The sequence below is a fragment of the Podarcis cretensis genome (assembly GCF_951804945.1).
Source record: "Podarcis cretensis genome assembly, chromosome: 9".
In the NCBI taxonomy this organism is placed as follows: domain Eukaryota; kingdom Metazoa; phylum Chordata; class Lepidosauria; order Squamata; family Lacertidae; genus Podarcis; species Podarcis cretensis.
In genome coordinates this window covers 51692477-51711912 of record NC_137178.1, presented here as the reverse complement: position 1 = coordinate 51711912, position 19436 = coordinate 51692477, and the positions used below count along the sequence as shown (strand labels likewise).

General features: G+C 39.1%; 1 protein-coding gene across 30 annotated transcripts in view; it reads right to left on the bottom strand.

The window, feature by feature from the left end:
* Positions 1–19436, bottom strand: part of TENM3 (teneurin transmembrane protein 3) — a 1288912-nt gene that overhangs the window by 145231 nt on the left and 1124245 nt on the right. The window lies entirely within an intron of this gene.

Below are 19436 nucleotides of genomic sequence, written 5' to 3'. Positions count from 1 at the left end.
TCCTTGTGTTAGGATGTCATGGCAGACTGGTAGATACTATGCTAGAAATGTCACTAAAGATAGAATTTTGGACACCCATGGTCTACAACGTGGTCAGAATGGGGTATAGTATAGAATGCAGTATAGACATTGGCGGGAAGGAGTAATGTTGGCTGGGTGACATGAGAACATCTCATGCTTCTGCTTGGAGGGTCCCGGTATTGGGAGAAGTATCTGGGGAATTGGTGACTGCCTCAGCTGGTGAAGTGGTCAATCTCACACAGTCCCAGTGTTGTTTTTAGCTGTTGGAATATTTGATCACGGAGGGTCCATTCGCCTGGGTCCAACCTGGTCATCTTAGGAAATCTGCTTGGGTGTTGGGCTCCCCAGATGTGTGTTCTGATGTCAGACTGAGGAAGTGGAATTCCACCCAACACATGAGGTGGAACGTTTCAGCCTGAAGGACCCAGAATTTAGTCAGAAAAGCCAGATGCTGTGTGTAGCGCTGTTGAAGTATGGCTGAGATTCTCAATCTGTTTAGAAGGCCACTGGTAGCTCCATTACAAATATGCATAGTTTTAAAAAGAATTTAGCAGAAATCTCTGGCAGGACTGTCTTGAGCTGTTTATTTCCATATCCACAGGCTACACAGTAATTCTGAGGAACCTAGGATCTGCTGTGGTTCCTCAGTCATGTAACTGCTTGCCATAGGAAGCCAATTGATTGCTCTACTTCATTTGTTTGGCTGTTGCTTGCCTGCTTTTCAGCTTGCCCTGCCGAGTCTTAAATCAGTGGTGCAGCTAGGGCTGGACCTCAGACCTAAACTCCAGTGATGTCAATGAGGCTCTCACATAACCACAAAGAGAGCAGCAGATGATGGGGGCAGCAGTACATAGGCTCTACATCAGCATCTGGGTTCACTGTAGCTGATGTTGGTTACTGCATAATCTTTTCTTCTTATTTAAAAAATGATTCTATAGCACGTATATGGTTATTACCCTTAATATATGTATTCATTTTTCCACTACCATATGGTGGCATACCCAAGTAAATACGTTTTAACATCAGGTAGCGGAAGCAAACAAATGCTTGTAGTCATTATAGTTCTGTGACTTAATGACTTTAAAATATGAAACTGCACATGTGCAGAGTATATCTTTTTTTAAAAAAAAAAGTATGGGTATAATGACAAAATTCAATTAAGAACTAATGTATAAAATAATCAAATCATGGCTGGCATGGAATAGTGTTGTGTTAGGGGGGTTATTGGTTTGCTTTTATTTTTATTAGGTATTTTGTGGTTTTTAATCTTGTGTTTTTATGTTGTGACCTGCCCTGAGATCTACGGATGAAGGGCGGTATATTAAACAAACAAACAAACAAACAAACAAACAAACAAACAAACAAACAAACACAGACAGACAGACAGACAGACAGACAGACAGACAGAATACATGGCTATCCAAAAGTGAGACATAACACTTGATTATCCCCCTTTTCCTCTTGCCACATGGACTGTCCCCTTAGCATTTGGCCTCTTTTGTTTGCCACCAGAACTCTGAAATAGCCTGCTCTTTCTGCCACATATGCTGAGCCTATGAATGCATTGCTGCTGCAGCCTTATACTGGAAATACTTAGGGACAAAATAACTGACAAGAACTAGTATTTGCTATACATTAGTGCATCCCTGTTAGTCCATAGCTTTTAAAAAAAATGTAAATAAGGATGCCAACTGTGTTGGGCAGCAAAGGAAGAGGAAAGAGCACTATCAACAATCACACAATAAACTGAACAATTCCCCAGGGAATTTCTCTAATAATGCCACGAGAACATGCGGGAAGACACACATTTCAGCAGATGGAAGCATCACCAAACACTAATGCAGAAGTGTCACTCATAGACATTGAACAATTCCTAAAATATTTATGAAATTTCGTACATAAACAAGAGAAAGTTTACTCTCAGTGGTGTGACTGAGTTTAGCGCTGAGTAGGGTAGCCTATTAACTGTGGGGCCACATGACAAGATCATTAACTTTACTTGAAAAGAATGAATGAATTGGGGTGGGTGTGGGGTTTTTTTTTGTAACTTCAATCTCACAGAGATGGAGAGTTTGGTGTCCTGCTGATCAGAACCTGTGAGAAAGAAGTAGACACAGGGATGAAAGAAGGCCCATTAAAACAGTATTACAGTGGTACCTCGGGTTTCATATGCTTCAGGTTACATACGCTTCAGGTTACAGACTCCGCTAACCCAGAAATATTACTTCAGGTTAAGAACTTTGCTTTAGGATGAGAACAGAAATCATGCTATGCCCGCGCAGCGGCAGCAGGAAGCCCCATTAGCTAAAGTAGTGCTTCAGGTTAAGAACAGTTTCAGGTTAAGTACAGACCTCCGGAACGAATTAAGTACTTAACCTGAGGTACCACTGTAATAGCTGTTGGACTGGGAAGGGCAAACCATATTGGGACAACATGAAAATAGTATCCCAAATATTATTTACTACATTTTATTTTTACAGTGACTTTTAAAACGACTTACAAAACATTTATGGAATCCTAACTCAAATTCAGTTATGCATTCTCCATAGGAGATACTTCTAATGGGAAATGTATGGGTTAGTAACCCAGAAAATATAAGGAAAGTCTGTGCCCACTCAAGGTGTATGAGATACCTTCATCCCTCCCCCACAACAGAGCTAGGCTTCACTTCATTTTAGATATCAATCTACAATGACAGTGACAGTGTCACAATCTTTCCTTCTTTGGATTCTTCCCTTTCCTGCACACCCCAGAGTTGTAGCCAAGTCATGCTGATTCTCCTTTCAAACACCTAGCCCTTTCCCTCCATCCAGATTTTTTCAGTTCTTGCCTTCATTACGGCAGCATTTTCTCAAGCCTGTCCTACCCTTTACTGCACCTTTGTCTTTTCACAACATCCCAGAATTCCACTGCAAATATCATTTAACTATCTCACCATACAGATGTGACACCCTTCATTAAATCACTGAAATCACTTCCTATACCCTTCTGCATCCAACAGAAAGTCATTGTCCTTGCAGTTAGAACTCTCAATACCCTCAACCCTCTAGATTTTTCTGCCCTTGTAACCAGAAATATTTCTTGCCATTTTCATTCCTCTTGGTTCTACCACATTCCGTGTTCTCTACACGTGTTAGACATGTGCTAAAATTTCTCCTGTGGGAATAAAGGTGATCTGAAGTATTTAACCTTGGCTAGAATAATGTCCTAAATAAATCAAGTTTGTGCCATGAATGAATGAAAAAATATATGTCAAAACCCCCAGGAATGTTTTTTGACACAGGGATGCTTCCAAAGACAAAAGGAAATAGTGCTTGGTTTACTAAACAATACATTTAGCTACATTACAGTACCTTTAAATGTTTTGTTGAAAACAAAGATAGGCAAATGAGACAAGGAAAGAGTAAATGAGAGCAAAGAAGACTGGAAACTAAAGCTTCCAAAATTGCTCTGAAAATACTCAGTAGTCCTTTTGTTCGTTAATGACTTTAATTAAACTCTGTGAACATACAGGTGAATCCGACACTTTTTAGTGCGGAAACAAAGCAAGGCTGGTCACAGAAACAACTTTTTTACTCCACAACCCATCAGGTGTTTTCAGATATCAATTCTAGAAATGGGTATGCCTTTCAGTTTCACAAAAGATGTTCATTCCTTTGAATTAATGTGCCTTCTAGTTTAACAGCATGATGCATTCAGTAATTTCAAGTCAGACTAAACTTTAAAATGGCAAGGTAATTAAAACAAATTCCACCTTCCAGATTGAATCTATTTCAATTCAAGTAACTGAGCCCATTTTAAACAATGAAATGGCCATCACCTCACTATGCAATTGCAATGTCTATTATCTGGGGACTATGAAAGAAGATTAAAGTAGAGGTTTGTATCTTTGCATACCATTTTAACTTACAAGAAGAGACAAAGGACAATAGGTAGAGAAATGTCTCCAAAATTGGTCTGAAGGAAGAACGTCTTACTCAATTATTTCCTTGGAAAGACCAAGAACATAAATAGCCAAAACCCCCTACTTAGGCTGCAATCCTTTACAGACTTTGGGGCTAATTCCTGTGTAGAAATGTTTATGACTGCATTATTAATATATCTGAAATTCTTCAACTACACAGAAGTTCTTGTTTCTTAAAGATAAAGAAAATATAGGGATGGAATATGTATGCCCTTCATTATTTGTATTTCATTAGTCAAAATCAGGCTGGCTGCATGAGCTTCACACCAATCTTAAAATCCACCTATTGGAGAACCACCCTCGGGTGTTTCTCTTTCGTGCAGGTGAATTTTAACGTCAGTTTGAAGCTAAATATGAACACGTGTGGCCCAGCCATGCAATATTAAACTTTTATTTTTACTGTGAAGCTTTAGTCCTAGGGCAGAGACTGCCAGAACAGATAAGAGATAGAGAGATCAGAGCTCATGACTCAACCCTGCTCATGCCTGCACTCTTTGATTTAGGAATCACACTGGATGAAACATGAACAAAAACCCAAAACGTGTGGCATCTAGGATAACCCCCTCACTGTGTACAACTGTTAAACAGTACAATATTGAAGGAAATAGACTTCATTTATATTGTCATTAGAATTCACAGGCACTAATGTCTAAATTCAGTCAATTAAACTGCGATAAAAAGTTTTACATATTTCATGAAAGGAAGATAAATGATCATATTAACTCTCCTTGTCTCCATGAACTCAAGGACAAAATGAAAGAATTTAGGATTTTAAAAAAATGTGTACTTATAATATCCACACATTTTACAATGGAGTATACATTTGTTTCCTTACAAAAAATATAAGGAGCCTTTAAAAGCCCACCATCTTTTAACTGGTAAAATGAAGTTCATGATTTTATAGGACTGACAGAAGAATCACGTAAAGGTGTTTCTGGCCACTATAGAATCCTGTCATATTGACAAAATAGCAATACCTATGAACACCAAGAAAGGCTACAAGACTTAAAAAGAAAATAGAAAAATAAGAAAATCAATTTAATCACACACTCTCACGTAATCCTATCACAACCTTATCACCGTCTTTCTCCCTTGTGTAATGGGCAAATTATCTCATAGTACATTAAAAGTAACAGCTCAAAGCAATGGTATGTTTCAATGGAAGGTATAGGTTTAAGAAACTGGCTGCACTTTGGGGACTTATTTCAACTTTCTTAGAAAACCATGATCCATCCATCTTCTTAGAAAACCATGATCCATCTTTTAAAAAGGCACAAACAATGCTTTGTAGATTTCGTCTATCATGATATTAAAGCCTATATCAGCCTAGTGAATATCTCCATAAATATATTAAATAACCCACTTGGGCCACCATCAGTGCTTCCTTCAGGAGGTACTCAAGGGTATGCAGTACTGGCACATCTTAATTTTGGTTTAAAAGCATGGCACTTACTGTAAAAACTTCATGATGAGTGCTGGCCCCTATTTTTCTAGGAAAAAACCCACTGGCCACAGTTATCTACGCTAATTATTTGTGACCGAAAGAAAGAAAGAAAACGTTATCTACTTGTATGTAAAAATTTCCCAGCTCCCTTCCTTGTGGCGATTCTTACTTACCATAAGCTATAGTGGGGCTGTTTATAACCTAGGTCTATGTCCAAGTAGTGAAGCTTCTGATGCTTCAGCAAGAGAGGCTAAGTACAGTATCAAAAAGTGTAGTTCCATTAGCACAAGGACTTTTTGGTTTCGCAATGAAGCTTCTCCTTCTTCTCTTCTGTCATGCAGTTTTCCCCAACCCTATGAAGCAGATGTGCAGGAAAGCTTGTGCGGCACGTGTGGAGAGTAGACTGAGGGGAAATTCTATTGCAGAAATGCAAACCCTTGTGCTAAAAGAATTACTTCATTGGATACTGCCCCATTTATTTATTTTAAATACTTTAATGCCAACCTTAAGCAAAACGTCTAGGAAAGCTAAAACTAAAAAAGGTAGCAGATAAAAGTAGCGCACAAAATTAAGCGGAACACATAAAATCAGTCTGCAGGCAGCTTTTGACAGCAGAGTTAGCACCAGACAAGCCTCCCTGGGAAGGGCAATCCACAGATGGAACATCACAACCAAGAAGGCCCTTTCTCCAGTCACCACCCATCTAACTTCAGGTGGCAGGGGAACACAGAGAGGCCCCTCCAGGTATGACAGAAGGGTTAATGGAAGCTCATACGGAATCTCACCCTTCACTGTGAACCCAGCTTACAATTATAACAAAGTCTAGGTTCATTTTCTAATAGGCTCACAAACATTCAGCTCTCCCAGTTCACTGACCTAGGTATGAATACGGTATATTGGAATGCATCCCAGTGACACTGGACATGCCTGAAGAAGCTCAAGAGTGCCCAGAATTTGCACTAGCCGGCCTGCACTTTTCACAATAATAAGGAAGAACAACACAGAGGGTTGGTAGAGAGCTTCTCTAGATGTGCCAATATTTTGAGCTTCTGCAGAGAATTCTGGAGAAAAAAACCGAGTTTTCTCAAGAGTAGTCTTAGAACAAAGTTAACTATGGTGTGAGGTAGAGCTATAGTGCCTATCGGTTCATACTTGCCGTTTTGAAGAAGATTATTTCAGTTCATGGGAGCTATGTTTTCAGCCAGTCTAGGCAAGTCACGTGATTCCTAACTGCCAGGCACTAAGCTGAGCTGTCTCACAAACAGCTTATGAAAAAGCTGTTATTGAATTCAACTCAACTCATCTCAGTGCACTAGAGTCTCAAGGCATAAGAATCTAAGAAGAGACCTGCTGGACCAAAGGCCACCTAGTCCAGCATTCTGTTATCACAGTGGCCAACCAGATGCCTATGGGAAACCCACAAGCAGTATACACATTATTTGTGATTCCCAGGAGCTGATGTTAAGACGCATACTGTCTCCAGCACTAGAGTAGCCATGGAGATAGCCTTATCATCTATGAATTGGTCTAACCCCCTTTTAAAGCCTCAAAGTATGCTACTATCACTACATCTTATGGGACTGAATTCCATAGGTTAACGATGCATTGTGTGTAAAAGTATAACTTCATTGGATGACCTAGGTTATATAGGATGATTCTAGGGAACTGCAGCCTGTAATGGAGCTAAAACTCACCATCTATATATATGTATATATATTTACATACATGTTTCATTTCTTTTACGGGGAGAAACTAATATCAATAAAGTGAAAACATGATATGCCTATTTCAATTATGAAAAAAGATGCAATAGGTATTTGTTATGCAGGTCTTTGTCAGGAAGTGGTATGGGCTGGAAATTTGGATTTCTACCAATTAAACAGCTTTCCTAAGGCAGGCACATTTTGAGAAAATCACCTTTTACTGACAAGTTTGTATTCCATTGAGAGTTTTAACAAATGCAATTGAGGGGGAAATGCAAAAGACATAATGAAGGGGGGCAATAAGAAAAGAAAAATAATAAAAGAGAGTTTTTAAAAAGTCTACAAAATGTTTTTAGGAAATGATGAAATATAAATTAAGAAAAATAGGTTGCAATGGGGAGCAAGAGAAGAGAGGGGAAAGACAAGATACGGCATTTCTTTTGGGAAACTCACTATTTGTAGTATACAAGTGATATATATGTGTATGGTGTGAAGTGAAGTCACTGGCAAGAGCTGGTCCTCTTACAGTGATATCCTATACATATTTACTTAGAAGTAAGTTCCACTATGCTCAATGGGACTCCCAGGTAAGCACAGCACAGCACAGCAATGCTAATAACTTAATCACCCCTCTTAGGCAGAATGTATACCTTGCTACCTGTGTCCATTATCATTAAGAAACGGAACATTTCACAACAAGCTACAGTGAAAGAATCCCAGCGATGCCTGTGGCTGAGCTGGAACTGGGACCAACTGGGGTTTCCAGAGGGGAGACCTGAATTTTGGCAGTACAGAGAAGACAATCAGGTATAGGTCAGCACCAGGGAGAACAATCTACCAAGCACTTCTGCTGTGCAGCCTCCATTTTGACGAGCTTATATTTCACTCTGTACTAGTCCTGCTGAAATGAGCGCAAGTTGCAGGGCAGTAACATTTATGTGGTGCTGTTTATATGAAAGCAACGGTTTTTCATTTGTAGTCTTGTAATTTATCTGGATTCCCATAATAAGCTGCATATAGAATACTGCACTTATCATAGGGGCTAGTAATTGCCAGTTGACCAGCTTCATTCACACACATGCTCAGCTGCCAATTTCCCTCCCCTCTCTGCTTGGGAAAGTGGAAGACAGGAGCACACAAATAAGAGGAAGAACTTTTTCACTGGAGCATCTCATCTCTATTCATGCTTGTAAGAAGCTGTGGTCTCTGTCGCCTTTAATTCCAGTCTTCCCAGAAAGCAAAGCTAGGCAGAAAGAGACTGATGTATGAGAATAAAAGAAGGAATTCTCTCACTGGCTTGTTCCCAGACTCAATGAATCTACCTTCCCTGATCACATTTTCTTAGCAGGAGGGAAAGTAGCCAGACTGAACTGTGCCAGGGAATGGAGGGTGTGAAGGAAATGCACATGTTTGTGCTACATGAGAATTATGGTATTCCGAGTTTGGATCAATCTAACTAGCTAGCTATATACAGCCCCCAGAGTATTGGCACATTCTTTTCACAGCAAGATATGTGGCTCTAACAAAGACATGACTTTGAAGAAGAAGGGCTATGCAGATAAAGGAATACTCAATTGTCGGTGGCTCCCATTAAGTTCTGTGGAGCAACCCAAATAAGTTGCTCTCTGGAAAGCAGCTGGAAGGATGCAAAACCTGATCCTCACCATAAACGTCATGGCAACCGCTATCAGTTTCTCCAAGTGCATCCCTTTGCTTTTTCTAAATAAGATGAAAAGGCATTCTTTGAAACTGTTGTTTTCTTATGATCTGAGTCTCAAGGGCAGATAATAGACTTTTTACCCCTAAGCAGTATTAAGTACCAGCCTATTACAGTTACTCTTTTCCCAGGAAAAGAACAGGGGGTGAGGGATGGGGACTGATGGAAGAACTATGGATTAATATCTATACTCCTTTCATCTGGTGTCCCTACCTATGAATAATTAATTGACCTGCTATCCCATGAGGATCCTTCGCACCATCTTGCCTCGTATCCGTCTTTGAATTGTCCCATACCCCATAGGATGTAGAATCATTTTCCCGAAGCTATATGCTGTTGCCAGAAGAGGAGGCTGAACACCAACTCTAAGCCCAGCAAAGCTCACTTAAGAGCAGTTGGGGCAGGTTCTGGTTATGAAGCAGGCTTGAATGGCTGACTCTGGAGTCCTAACTCCAACCTCCAGCTCTTCATTTCATCTATTTTCATCAATCTGCATAACATGTGAATGTCTACATTTATCTCAAGGGATAAGAACTCTCTTGAACTTGATGTTGTTTCCTGCTTCTTTGTGTACTTTCTAAGTATCATGTGGGCTCAGTTCAAGCATGATCGGACTAAGCAAAATGGAGAATACTTCCTTATTCAAAGGTTGATGAGCCAGCACAATGCGAGTCAGACAATAGCAGTCTGTTTCCCATGCTGCAGCAATAATACTGGCTACAAGTAATTGTCGCTTATCAACATAATGTCACATAAATGTAAGATACAATTTTTAATGACACAGTCAATAACCATTTTGCATGGGGGTTCTGTTCTGGCCCCCGCATGCATTGGCCGAGCACATACAAGCACACTCCACCCCTGTTCCTTCCTTTTAGTGATGTTAGATCACTTCTGAGTTTGGCACTATGTGTGCATGGTAGCGTGTCTTTCAGATGCGCATTAATCGGTCATTGCCTGTACAGCCGTACCTTGGAAGTTGAACAGAATCCATTCTGGAAGTCCATTCGACTTCCAAAACATTCAGAAACCAAAACACTGCTTCTGATTGGCTGCAGGAAGCTCCTGCAGCCAATTGGAAGCTGTGGAAGCCCCGTTGGACGTTCGGCTTCCAAAAATAGTTCACAAACTGGAACAGTCACTTCTGGGTTTGTGGCGTTTGGGAGCCAAAACGTTCGAGAACTAAGCTGTTTGAAAACCAAGGTATGACTGTACTGTTAAAATTAACTCTTCACAACATAGAAGGCACAGCGGGTTAGAATAGGGAAGAACAAACTTTTATGGTTAAAACTAATTACATATTACTAATGTCCATTGAAGAAGACTTGAAACTAATTGTAAGATGCATTGTTTTGTGAATTATCTAAGGAGAATAGCCACAATCTAAAACATCACTAATAAGACTCTCCTACAAAACCGTAGTCATGAAGAGAAAGTCTCTTCAGTACAGCAGTGCAGCAAAGAGATTTCAAAGCTAATATAATTTTTTGCATTTCTATCCTGCCCCATTTCATAGGATCAGTGTAGGTCATAACCTCATTCTAATATTACTGAAATGCATCCTGAGGTAATATTTCATTTTAAGGAATTAAAAATGTAAGATTCTTGAATTTTACTTTTTGGCTATATACGGTAATTATAAACCTCTGAGAGGCCATAGCTAAGCCAGTGACAAAATAATTTTTGTGTTTTTGATTGAGACAGCATTTCTCAAAGGACTACAAATGATTTACAACAGAGCAGTCCCACGGAGAACATTTTTACTCCAGTACATATAATTCAGGGATTGCAGCTAACACTATAGACTTGGAACATTCTATATTTATCAACCAGAATTTTCTACTCAAAGGATACATAGCAGCTTTAAGAAACACCTTTTGGATTTGTCGTTTTTATCACCTCCATCTAGAGTACCTGCTGACAGATCAGCAGCATGTCAGAAATGGGCGAAGAACATGAAGACATGAAGTGTAAATTTCATGAAGTCTGTTGCTCCTACTATGCCATATATTTTTGGCCAGTAAGACAATATAAGTACTTGGTTTCAACACCCCATGTTGTGCATCTCATCTCAGTAGCAATTACAGCAAGAGTCCAGCTGTAAAAACCTGATGGAGATGCTGTGCAGATTCAAAGAATCAAAAGCACAATTCATTAGAAGTGCTTCACTTGGTTTCTGAAGCATTTTCGCTACAGGCACACACTGGCAGAGGGGTTCAAGGTCATTCTTATTCTTGCCTTTTTCCTACTCAGCAGAGGGCAAGCTACTGGAAAGCAATGCAGAAATGGAAGATTACTACAGATACAACATACAATTGTTCATGAAAGAGTGTTGGGGGGGGTGTGTGGAAAAAGCACAACACAAAAGAAAGAAAAAAGGAGACCTTGAGCTCATTTTTGAATTAAGCACTCTCTATTACAAAATAAAAATCGGCTGTTTTAATACCATTTATAGCAAACCATACTGACAACTAAAATATTCATAAAAACACTGCAGTCACATTTTTTGTTCAATAATAACCAAATTATGCTACTTAATATTCGGACATCATAACAATAACCCTTGATAACGCAAAAATCAAACGTGTTGACTGCACTCTTTAAAGGATTCAAGAAACACATGCACAAAATGGGTTTTCACTGTTTCACTATAGGACTGCAGTCTGTGCCAATGTAACAAGGCTGCTGTTAACAATTAGCAGTATTCTAGACATTTTAATCATGGCAAAGCTGATTATTCTTGGTAAGCCTTACTCTTTTTTTCTTCATGCAATCAAAAGCTCCAGTTAGATTTTTCACACCAAGTTTTCTTCCCTTAAAATACTGCCCTTCAGTATGTAGGTTATGACTTGAATTTAGCTGGGTTTCACCATCACAACAACTCTGCCTTTTGGGGGGAGAGGGAAAGGAGAATAAGAAAAAGGAGGGGGCCTATAACAATATATTAAAGATAACAATAATATCTCATATATCATTTTTATTACGTATTTTTGAGTTTTTAACATGCATTTTTATGTTGTGAATCACCCTGAGAACTACAGATAAACAGCGGTATACAAATGGAGAAAAAGTATGTTAAGCCTGGGTAAGAAAAACCTGATATGTGACATGATAGAAATCTTCAAATATCTGAAGGGCTGTCACATGGAAGATAGAAGAAGCTTGTTTTCTGCTGTTCCAGAGGGTAGGACCCAACCCAATGAATTCAAATTACAAGTAAGGATATTCTGATTAAACATTATGAAGACTTTTCTGACTGTAAGAGCTGTTCAACGGTGGAATGGACTACTTCGGAGGGTGGTGTACTCTCTTTCATTGGAGGTTTCTAAATAGAGGTTGAATGGCCATTTGTCGGGGATTCTTTAGCTGTGACTAGATGACCCTTGGGGCTTCCTTTCAACTCTGCAATTTTATGATTCTATGATTCAGTTGTAAGACTGGCTAAAATTTGTTGTTTTATATGGTGAACAAAGTAGAGGACATACAAAAAATATTAATTTTCAACTATTACACAAAACTTTATATATATGTGTATGTAAATAATGACATGGTTCAAAAGTCTCTTGTGAAATATGCTATTTGGAACTCTTACTAACTTCTCATCTTCAAGTCAGAATATCTTAAGACTTCAAGGACAATCACCAGGGCGCAAGCTTGGAGAGTGTGCATGGAGGTCCTGGCCTGCCCAGACAACAAGGCCCCCCCCCCCCCCCCCCGGCCTTACTGATGTAGTTCAAAGGAAAGGAAAGCAATACATTCAGCACCAACCTGGCTACAGGAGGTGCCAGAAGTAGGCATACAAGATGCCATCCAACCACCTTTGGGACTCTACTCCGTATTTGTGTAGGATTTGATCCTTAGCCTTTTGTACTCAATAAGGCAGTCGGTATGGATTTTTCCTCAGCGTTTACTCCTGAAAACTTTCTCACGAATGAGTATAGCTGAAAGGGGGTGGAGGTTTAGGATCAGAGTATTCTTTCTCCTAGATGGGCTACCTTCCCAGATTGATGAGCCCCATCTGCCCCTCAATTCCCTCTATAGCACATGCTGAATCTGCCTTCTTGACTGTTAGACTTGCTGTTGGTATTATCCGCTCAATCAGGCAGAATCTGTCTTTGCATGCAGGAGACAGACAAATCCCTCACTCACGGAGGGTTTGATACACATCAGCTAACCTCACCTGTTTTAGCCAATCAGTCAAAGCAATTACCTGGGGTGTGGCCACTGCTGCATGCTGACAGCTTCTAGGAGATACAGATGAGAGTGGAGACCAGTGGTGGATGAACTACCCAGATAGAGCATGGTGTGACCCCCACCAAAGATATTTCCCCTCCCTTAACACCCCATACACCCCCTCAAGGCCAATATCTTCATAATTTATAAACATGTTTTTTTAAGGACATGTAACTACACTCCAAATGCAATTACCTAAATTTGTATCCTCTGTGTGTGCATTTAATTTTCATGAAATTGTATTATTTCTTATTTATTTCTTTATTTTAATATGCTTTTGATTAAATAAATAAAAAGAAATTTTTGTTTTAAAAAACCCAAAATGCCTCTTTGTATATGCCACCAGTGGATTTAAACTTTGATATCAAATTCAGGTTATGGTGGTATGCACTGATCCTAGCAGTACTCCTGTAAAGGTTAGAGATGGTTAAGGGCGACAGGCCTGATTTGAGAGGTGAGGGCTTGGGATAAAGAATGGGGTAGAGAATGCACAATAGAGGAAGGATTAATTAACATATATACCAGTTCTAACAAAATTATACCCGCCTGCTGGTAAATTTTACAAAAGTTGGGAATGCTCCAGCCATCATTAAGCATTTAGTCCTCCTGATTTCAGTAGGAGAGATAGGCAAGTTCACTAACTATTTGAAATCACTGAGTCTTAAGAGTGCTTAAGCTGGATTGTCCCATTTGGTTCTAACCGCTAATATTCTGTATTACGGTATTGCAAAACTGGAGAATCAATTTATGTCAAAGTCAAAATGGCTTAAGTGTTCTCGCAAGCAGGCTACCACTCAATTCACTATAATAAATTATCACATTTTCCTTTTCTTTTGGCTTAGAAAAGCTATTTCATACTTATGAATTCCAATGATCAAAATAATTCTGCCAATTACGGTGTTCCATTCTGCTATGCATAGTCAACTATGTAATGCAATAAACTATGCCTGAATGGTCTGTTTACCCCACAGCAAGTTACAAGGAAAACTCTTTCCCCTTAAAGGACTTGTCTCTTTGAAATGCACAAACTGGCAAGAAGCCAAGGGAAGCTGGTGCTTAAGAAACCAAGACTGAGCAGTGCCTGTGTGCATTTCAATCTCAGCCAACCGCAGTAAATGTTATTGGAGTTTTTGTGCTGTAAAATTGCTGCTTTCATGCCCATTGCATCTGACAATAGGAATCCTTGATCTAGCATGAGGGAAGGAGGTTGATGTGCCTTCTAGTCAAAATTCTGCATTCCTTAAAAACCAGGGATACTACTTCAGTGTGCTCTTAATGGGTTAGTGACAGCAAGATTCATGTCAATGGTGCATCCGGACAGAGAAAGATACTAAATGGAGAAGTCTTTTGTAAGAGATGGGGAAGAGCAGAAAATTTATTCTTTTAAAGTTACCCTGAAGCTTTAATGGGAGAAGGGAATACATACAAAGGCAAAGTCTGCTGAATGAATAGCTGAAATCCTTTGCAGCAACTTGAAAGCTTCTATTTCAATTTGCAAAGATTCTTGCTAGAATCTGGGTTCAGATTTAAAATAATTTCTAATGATGCAGAGGCAGATGTACCTACAAGCAATGAAGCTTAAGTTTCAGGGGTCCCAATATTGGAAGGGCCCCAAAAGCGACACTGGTCCATCTTGCTTAAAATAAACAGGTCCAGTAGATTCAATTTGAGTCACTCAACTCAAATAGATTAATTTTGGAGGGATATATTTCCACAACCCCAAAGTTTGAGAGTCAGTAGTGCATATGTTGCAAAGGCGGAGCGTTGTTGGCCGTTCTGCACTTAAATTCTTTCTATATATTGTCTCCGGAAAATGACATTGCAAAGTTCTCCAATTATGAAACTGGACGTGAAACTAAAAATTATGAACTGGACGTGAAACTTGAAAAACCAGAAAAGAATAACAGACTAATAGAATTGTAGAGTTGGAAGGGACTACAAGGGTCATCTAGTCCAACCCCAGTGACTTTGACAGGCGAGATAATTCAGGACAGCAATTTAAATCAAAATCTGAGATGTAATAGGGTTGTGTTTTTAATGTGGTGATCTGACATGGAACAATCTCATTGAATAAGATAACAGGGGTTACCCAGACCTCATTGGTGGTTGAGAAGGGTCCCCCATAACAGTTCAAGCTTCAGGGCTCCAAAAGCGTAGGTCCACCACTGATGATATGCAACAGGGATTTGAAAGCTGTGGTCCTTCAGATGTTGCTGGACTCCCAACTCCCATCAGCTCCAGCCAGCTTGGCCAGTGATCAGGCATGATGGGAGTTGTAGTGTAGCAATGTATGGAGGCCCACAGGTTCTTCACCCCTCATAAGCAACTATTTAAAAAATCATAGGTAAAAATATAAGATTTAAAAACTAGTTTCATTTTCATTTTGGTGACCCTAACCAAATTTCACCACTGTCAACACATTCAGCAGGATTTTAATGTTATATTATTAATCTGGGAGATTAAACTAAACCTTAAACTAAGCAATCTTATTAATAATGCACAGCAAGCTGAAATGTTGCAAGCCTGCTGAAGTGGTTTGCTGTACATGTATTCTCAATGCTATTTAGTCCACTTTTCAATAAATACAATCACAGACAGAAATATATACAACAATGAATGGACAGAATTTAAGTACAGGTAGGACTTGAAGTAGAATGTTTAGGAGCTCCACAGAACTTATTCAGTGGAAAGAAGTAGTCAGCAAAGGCTGATAAAATTGCACATTCTTCCAACAGGATTTCATCCAAAGACACATTTATATTCACTTTGCCCACACCATGCATTATTTTATAAAACTCTCATTGCCCTCCACCCCTTTTCTAAACTTAAAAAATCCTAACTGGAATAGTAGTCTTTCCTTGCAGGAACCAGATTTGACAACAGATCCATATTTTTATACAGGAAGCTGCTATGGTCATATAGAGAGCAGAAGGTAAAGAATCCTATTAATGAAACAAAGTGAACACCCCTTCATATACCCCTATCATATCCCTCTTATTCTCCTTTAACTCTAACTTAAAAAAACCCTCTCCCTAAACTAACAACAATAACAACAACTGTCGCAAGCATTCCTCATAGGGAAACTGCTCCTTTCCCATGAAGGATGGACAACATGAATTACACATTTGCAAAGCAGAAAATGTATGGAATCCACTGTACAGGATGTGGTGATGAGTACTAGCTTAAATGTTGGCTGGCAGCACCAGGCAGCATGGCTGGGCAGCTGCTCCTGGCCTTCCTCCTCTTTCACCCACAATGCTACTTCTGGTTCCTCTGTTAGTGTCACCACATCCACTTCATGTTAATGTTGTGTGTGGAAAGGTCCCACCCACTAGCCTCTATACCAGTAGTGGACTTTTACTGACCAGGAGGATTAGAGATAGGAGCTGGGGGGCACCCATTGCAATGGGGATGGTCTTATGGGCATGGTGCTGATGGAGAAATGAAGGCTGAAGCTTGCCATGCTTAATGGCTTTCAAAGGGGATAAACCAAATATATGCAGCCTCCAGGTTTCAGTACCATTTGGGGCCAAAAGGGGTATAAAATGTTTATAAAAAGAAATGAACAGGCATACTTATTTTTCACGCGTTGTTGACCAGAGTTAAACAAACATTAATACGGGCTTCCCCAGTTCCAATATAACGGGAATGCTTGTATTAATCTAAACTGGGGTCTTTGTGCCAAAGCTTAAGAATGGCGGAAGCCTGGTCTCATTAACAGGCTTATGAAGCCTACAATGATTGTCCAAACCAGGCCAATGTGGGTGTGAGTGTTCTCTTAAAGCTGTGAAAGCCATAATCAGTAAAGGAGTAATTTGTCTTGGCTTCTCTCTCAGGTAACATATATTTTTAAAATATTTTTTAAAAAACAACTGGAAAGCAAATATAACCTACAGCTGTTTGTTATAACCAATTGCCCACCACTTTGTATAATTTGATTTTGGTAGGGATAGGTTGAGATGATGGGGAACTTTAATTTGCTCTTGGCAGAAGAACTGAATGCTTAATTAAACCGAACAACTGTACATTTTATTTCACATTAGAGGAGCAATGCTGACAGGTTTTTGGCAGGATGATTAAAAGAAATATATATATATGTATGCTAGATTCATCAAATCAAAGATCAGAATGAGATCAAAAATAATTTGGCTGGTACTCAGGAACATTTGTTGACTTTTAAAAGCCACTCCATTTTCCTCAAGCATGTTGAACAGAGAAATTAGTTGAACTGTACATAAAGGATATTGACCTCCTTCTTTATTGTCTGGTTTTGTATGAGGGGAGATTAAATGCCTTTATGGCTAGCTACTGAGAAATGCTTCAAGCATTCCTGTGCTAGTGCTGTGTATAAATCATAACAAATCAGTGGGCATAGATGAATACAACATGCATTTTTTGCAAAATGTACATGAACAAGCTTGCTTCATATTTACTGAGGGGGTTTTCCCATTCAAATTGTTGTGTTTGAATAAACATCTTTGTAGTGTATAAACAGTTTTACCAAGATGCCTGTTATTCCCATTCTAAATGTATTTACTTGAAAGTAAGTGCCATTATTCACGACTGAACTGTCATTAAAACTGTGCTTAGGACTACAGTCTAAATGTTATTTTGTCTACACTAAGGGATACAAGGCGGGGAGAGAGAAAAAAACAGATGGAAAATAATGTAACAACATGAATAGGTTTGCACAGAATGCCAGGGTTATGGGATAAATGTTAAACCTCAGTAATTTTAATCCACGAAGCAGATAACCTTTGAATCTTCAAGTTCAGTTTCTGTTAGACCGAGTCTACATATGTTTGTTTGTTGATGATCTAACCAATTCATCAAAGAAAAAAGAAAAATATGCACTCTTGTTTAAGCAGACAAGAAACTAACAGTGAAAACACGTACACCTCTACTCAGAAGAAAGCCCCAATGAATTAAATGAGACATTTCCAGGTAAGTGTGTACAGGATTGCAACCTACAAGAACAAGTCTCTTCTTTCTGTGAATTTATATAACCTTTACACCAGAGCATCTATGACAACCATCTCTTTCTAGTTGGTTTTTGATAAGCTTTACTCTGTAAGCTACAGAACTACTCAACCACCTCCACTGCATAGGAGATGCTTGAGACCTAAGTATTGACTCTTCCTATGCAAGCTTGCTTGTTCTTCTAAGTCTCTGCAGACATTCGAAAGGTGACCCTGGTAAGAAACCTGCCAAATTGCAGACAATTCAGTCCAAAGGCTTTGGTGCTAGACATTGTTTAAATTGTTTTTGCATTGGGGAGAAGTAAAAGACATTCATTGAAATGTGAAAACACTTCTACTGTGTACAAGCCTGATGAGCCAATCACAATGGAGCTCTCCTTTAGCTCTCCTCTATCTCCACCTACCGCAACAAGCTTGCAGACATTATTCATGCTTTCAGCAGTTAAAAAACTAAAGAAAAGTCTGGATTGCTGAGGTGTCACAATGTGCTTTAAGAGGCCCCACTTTGATTTGCACCACCTTGTACAGATCCCACTTCAACTCTGACAAATAAACTCTGCTTCACCTTGGGATTCAGGCTTGATCCGAATGCAATGAACATCCCTAGTATACGGTATATTTTATATGCTTTATATATAATAAATTAAGAGAGTACATACTGCTGTATAAAATGATTTTATAAACCCGCCCAGATTGTCCAGTTTGCCACTACTACTGCTGGTTGCTGATGCATGCTAAATTTGTATTTATTATTGTTGTTTGATAGGTAAACATATATTTGCCTTGCCTAGCACAGCACTTTGTCTTATGAGGCACCTGGATTACTCAACTCTGCTAGTATGCTCCAAGTTCAAAACATGCTAATGTTATTGGAGTCAAATATTGTGTGGTAACAAAAAAAAAATGTATGTAAATGTCATTTCAGGTGTGGTAAGAAAAATACAAATTCAAACAACGATTAGAGCACTGAAAGAACACCACACATAAATGGCTCACTATCATATTATGAGCTGATTGCTCACTAAAATTATATATACCTATTTACACATCTGTCAACTAATGTTGCAGTAATAAAATATAGGTCCCTTATACTAGAGAAACCAGGCCACCTTTTGCAATGATGCACTGATCAGAAATTTTTTCTTCTTGTTTTAAAACTTAGGAAGTGGTAGCACTTTTTTCATTTCCCTCAGGAAACACACTTGCACTGTAATATAATCCACTGGCAGGAAAGTTTTCTTACTATCCAGCCTACATTTTCTCTTCCTAAATTTTATTGCTCACAAATAAATTATATGCAATGCACAGGGATATATCTTCCACTCTTGATGTTCTGTTTCTTCCCTGTCCATTTTTAGCCAGTATGTGCAATATA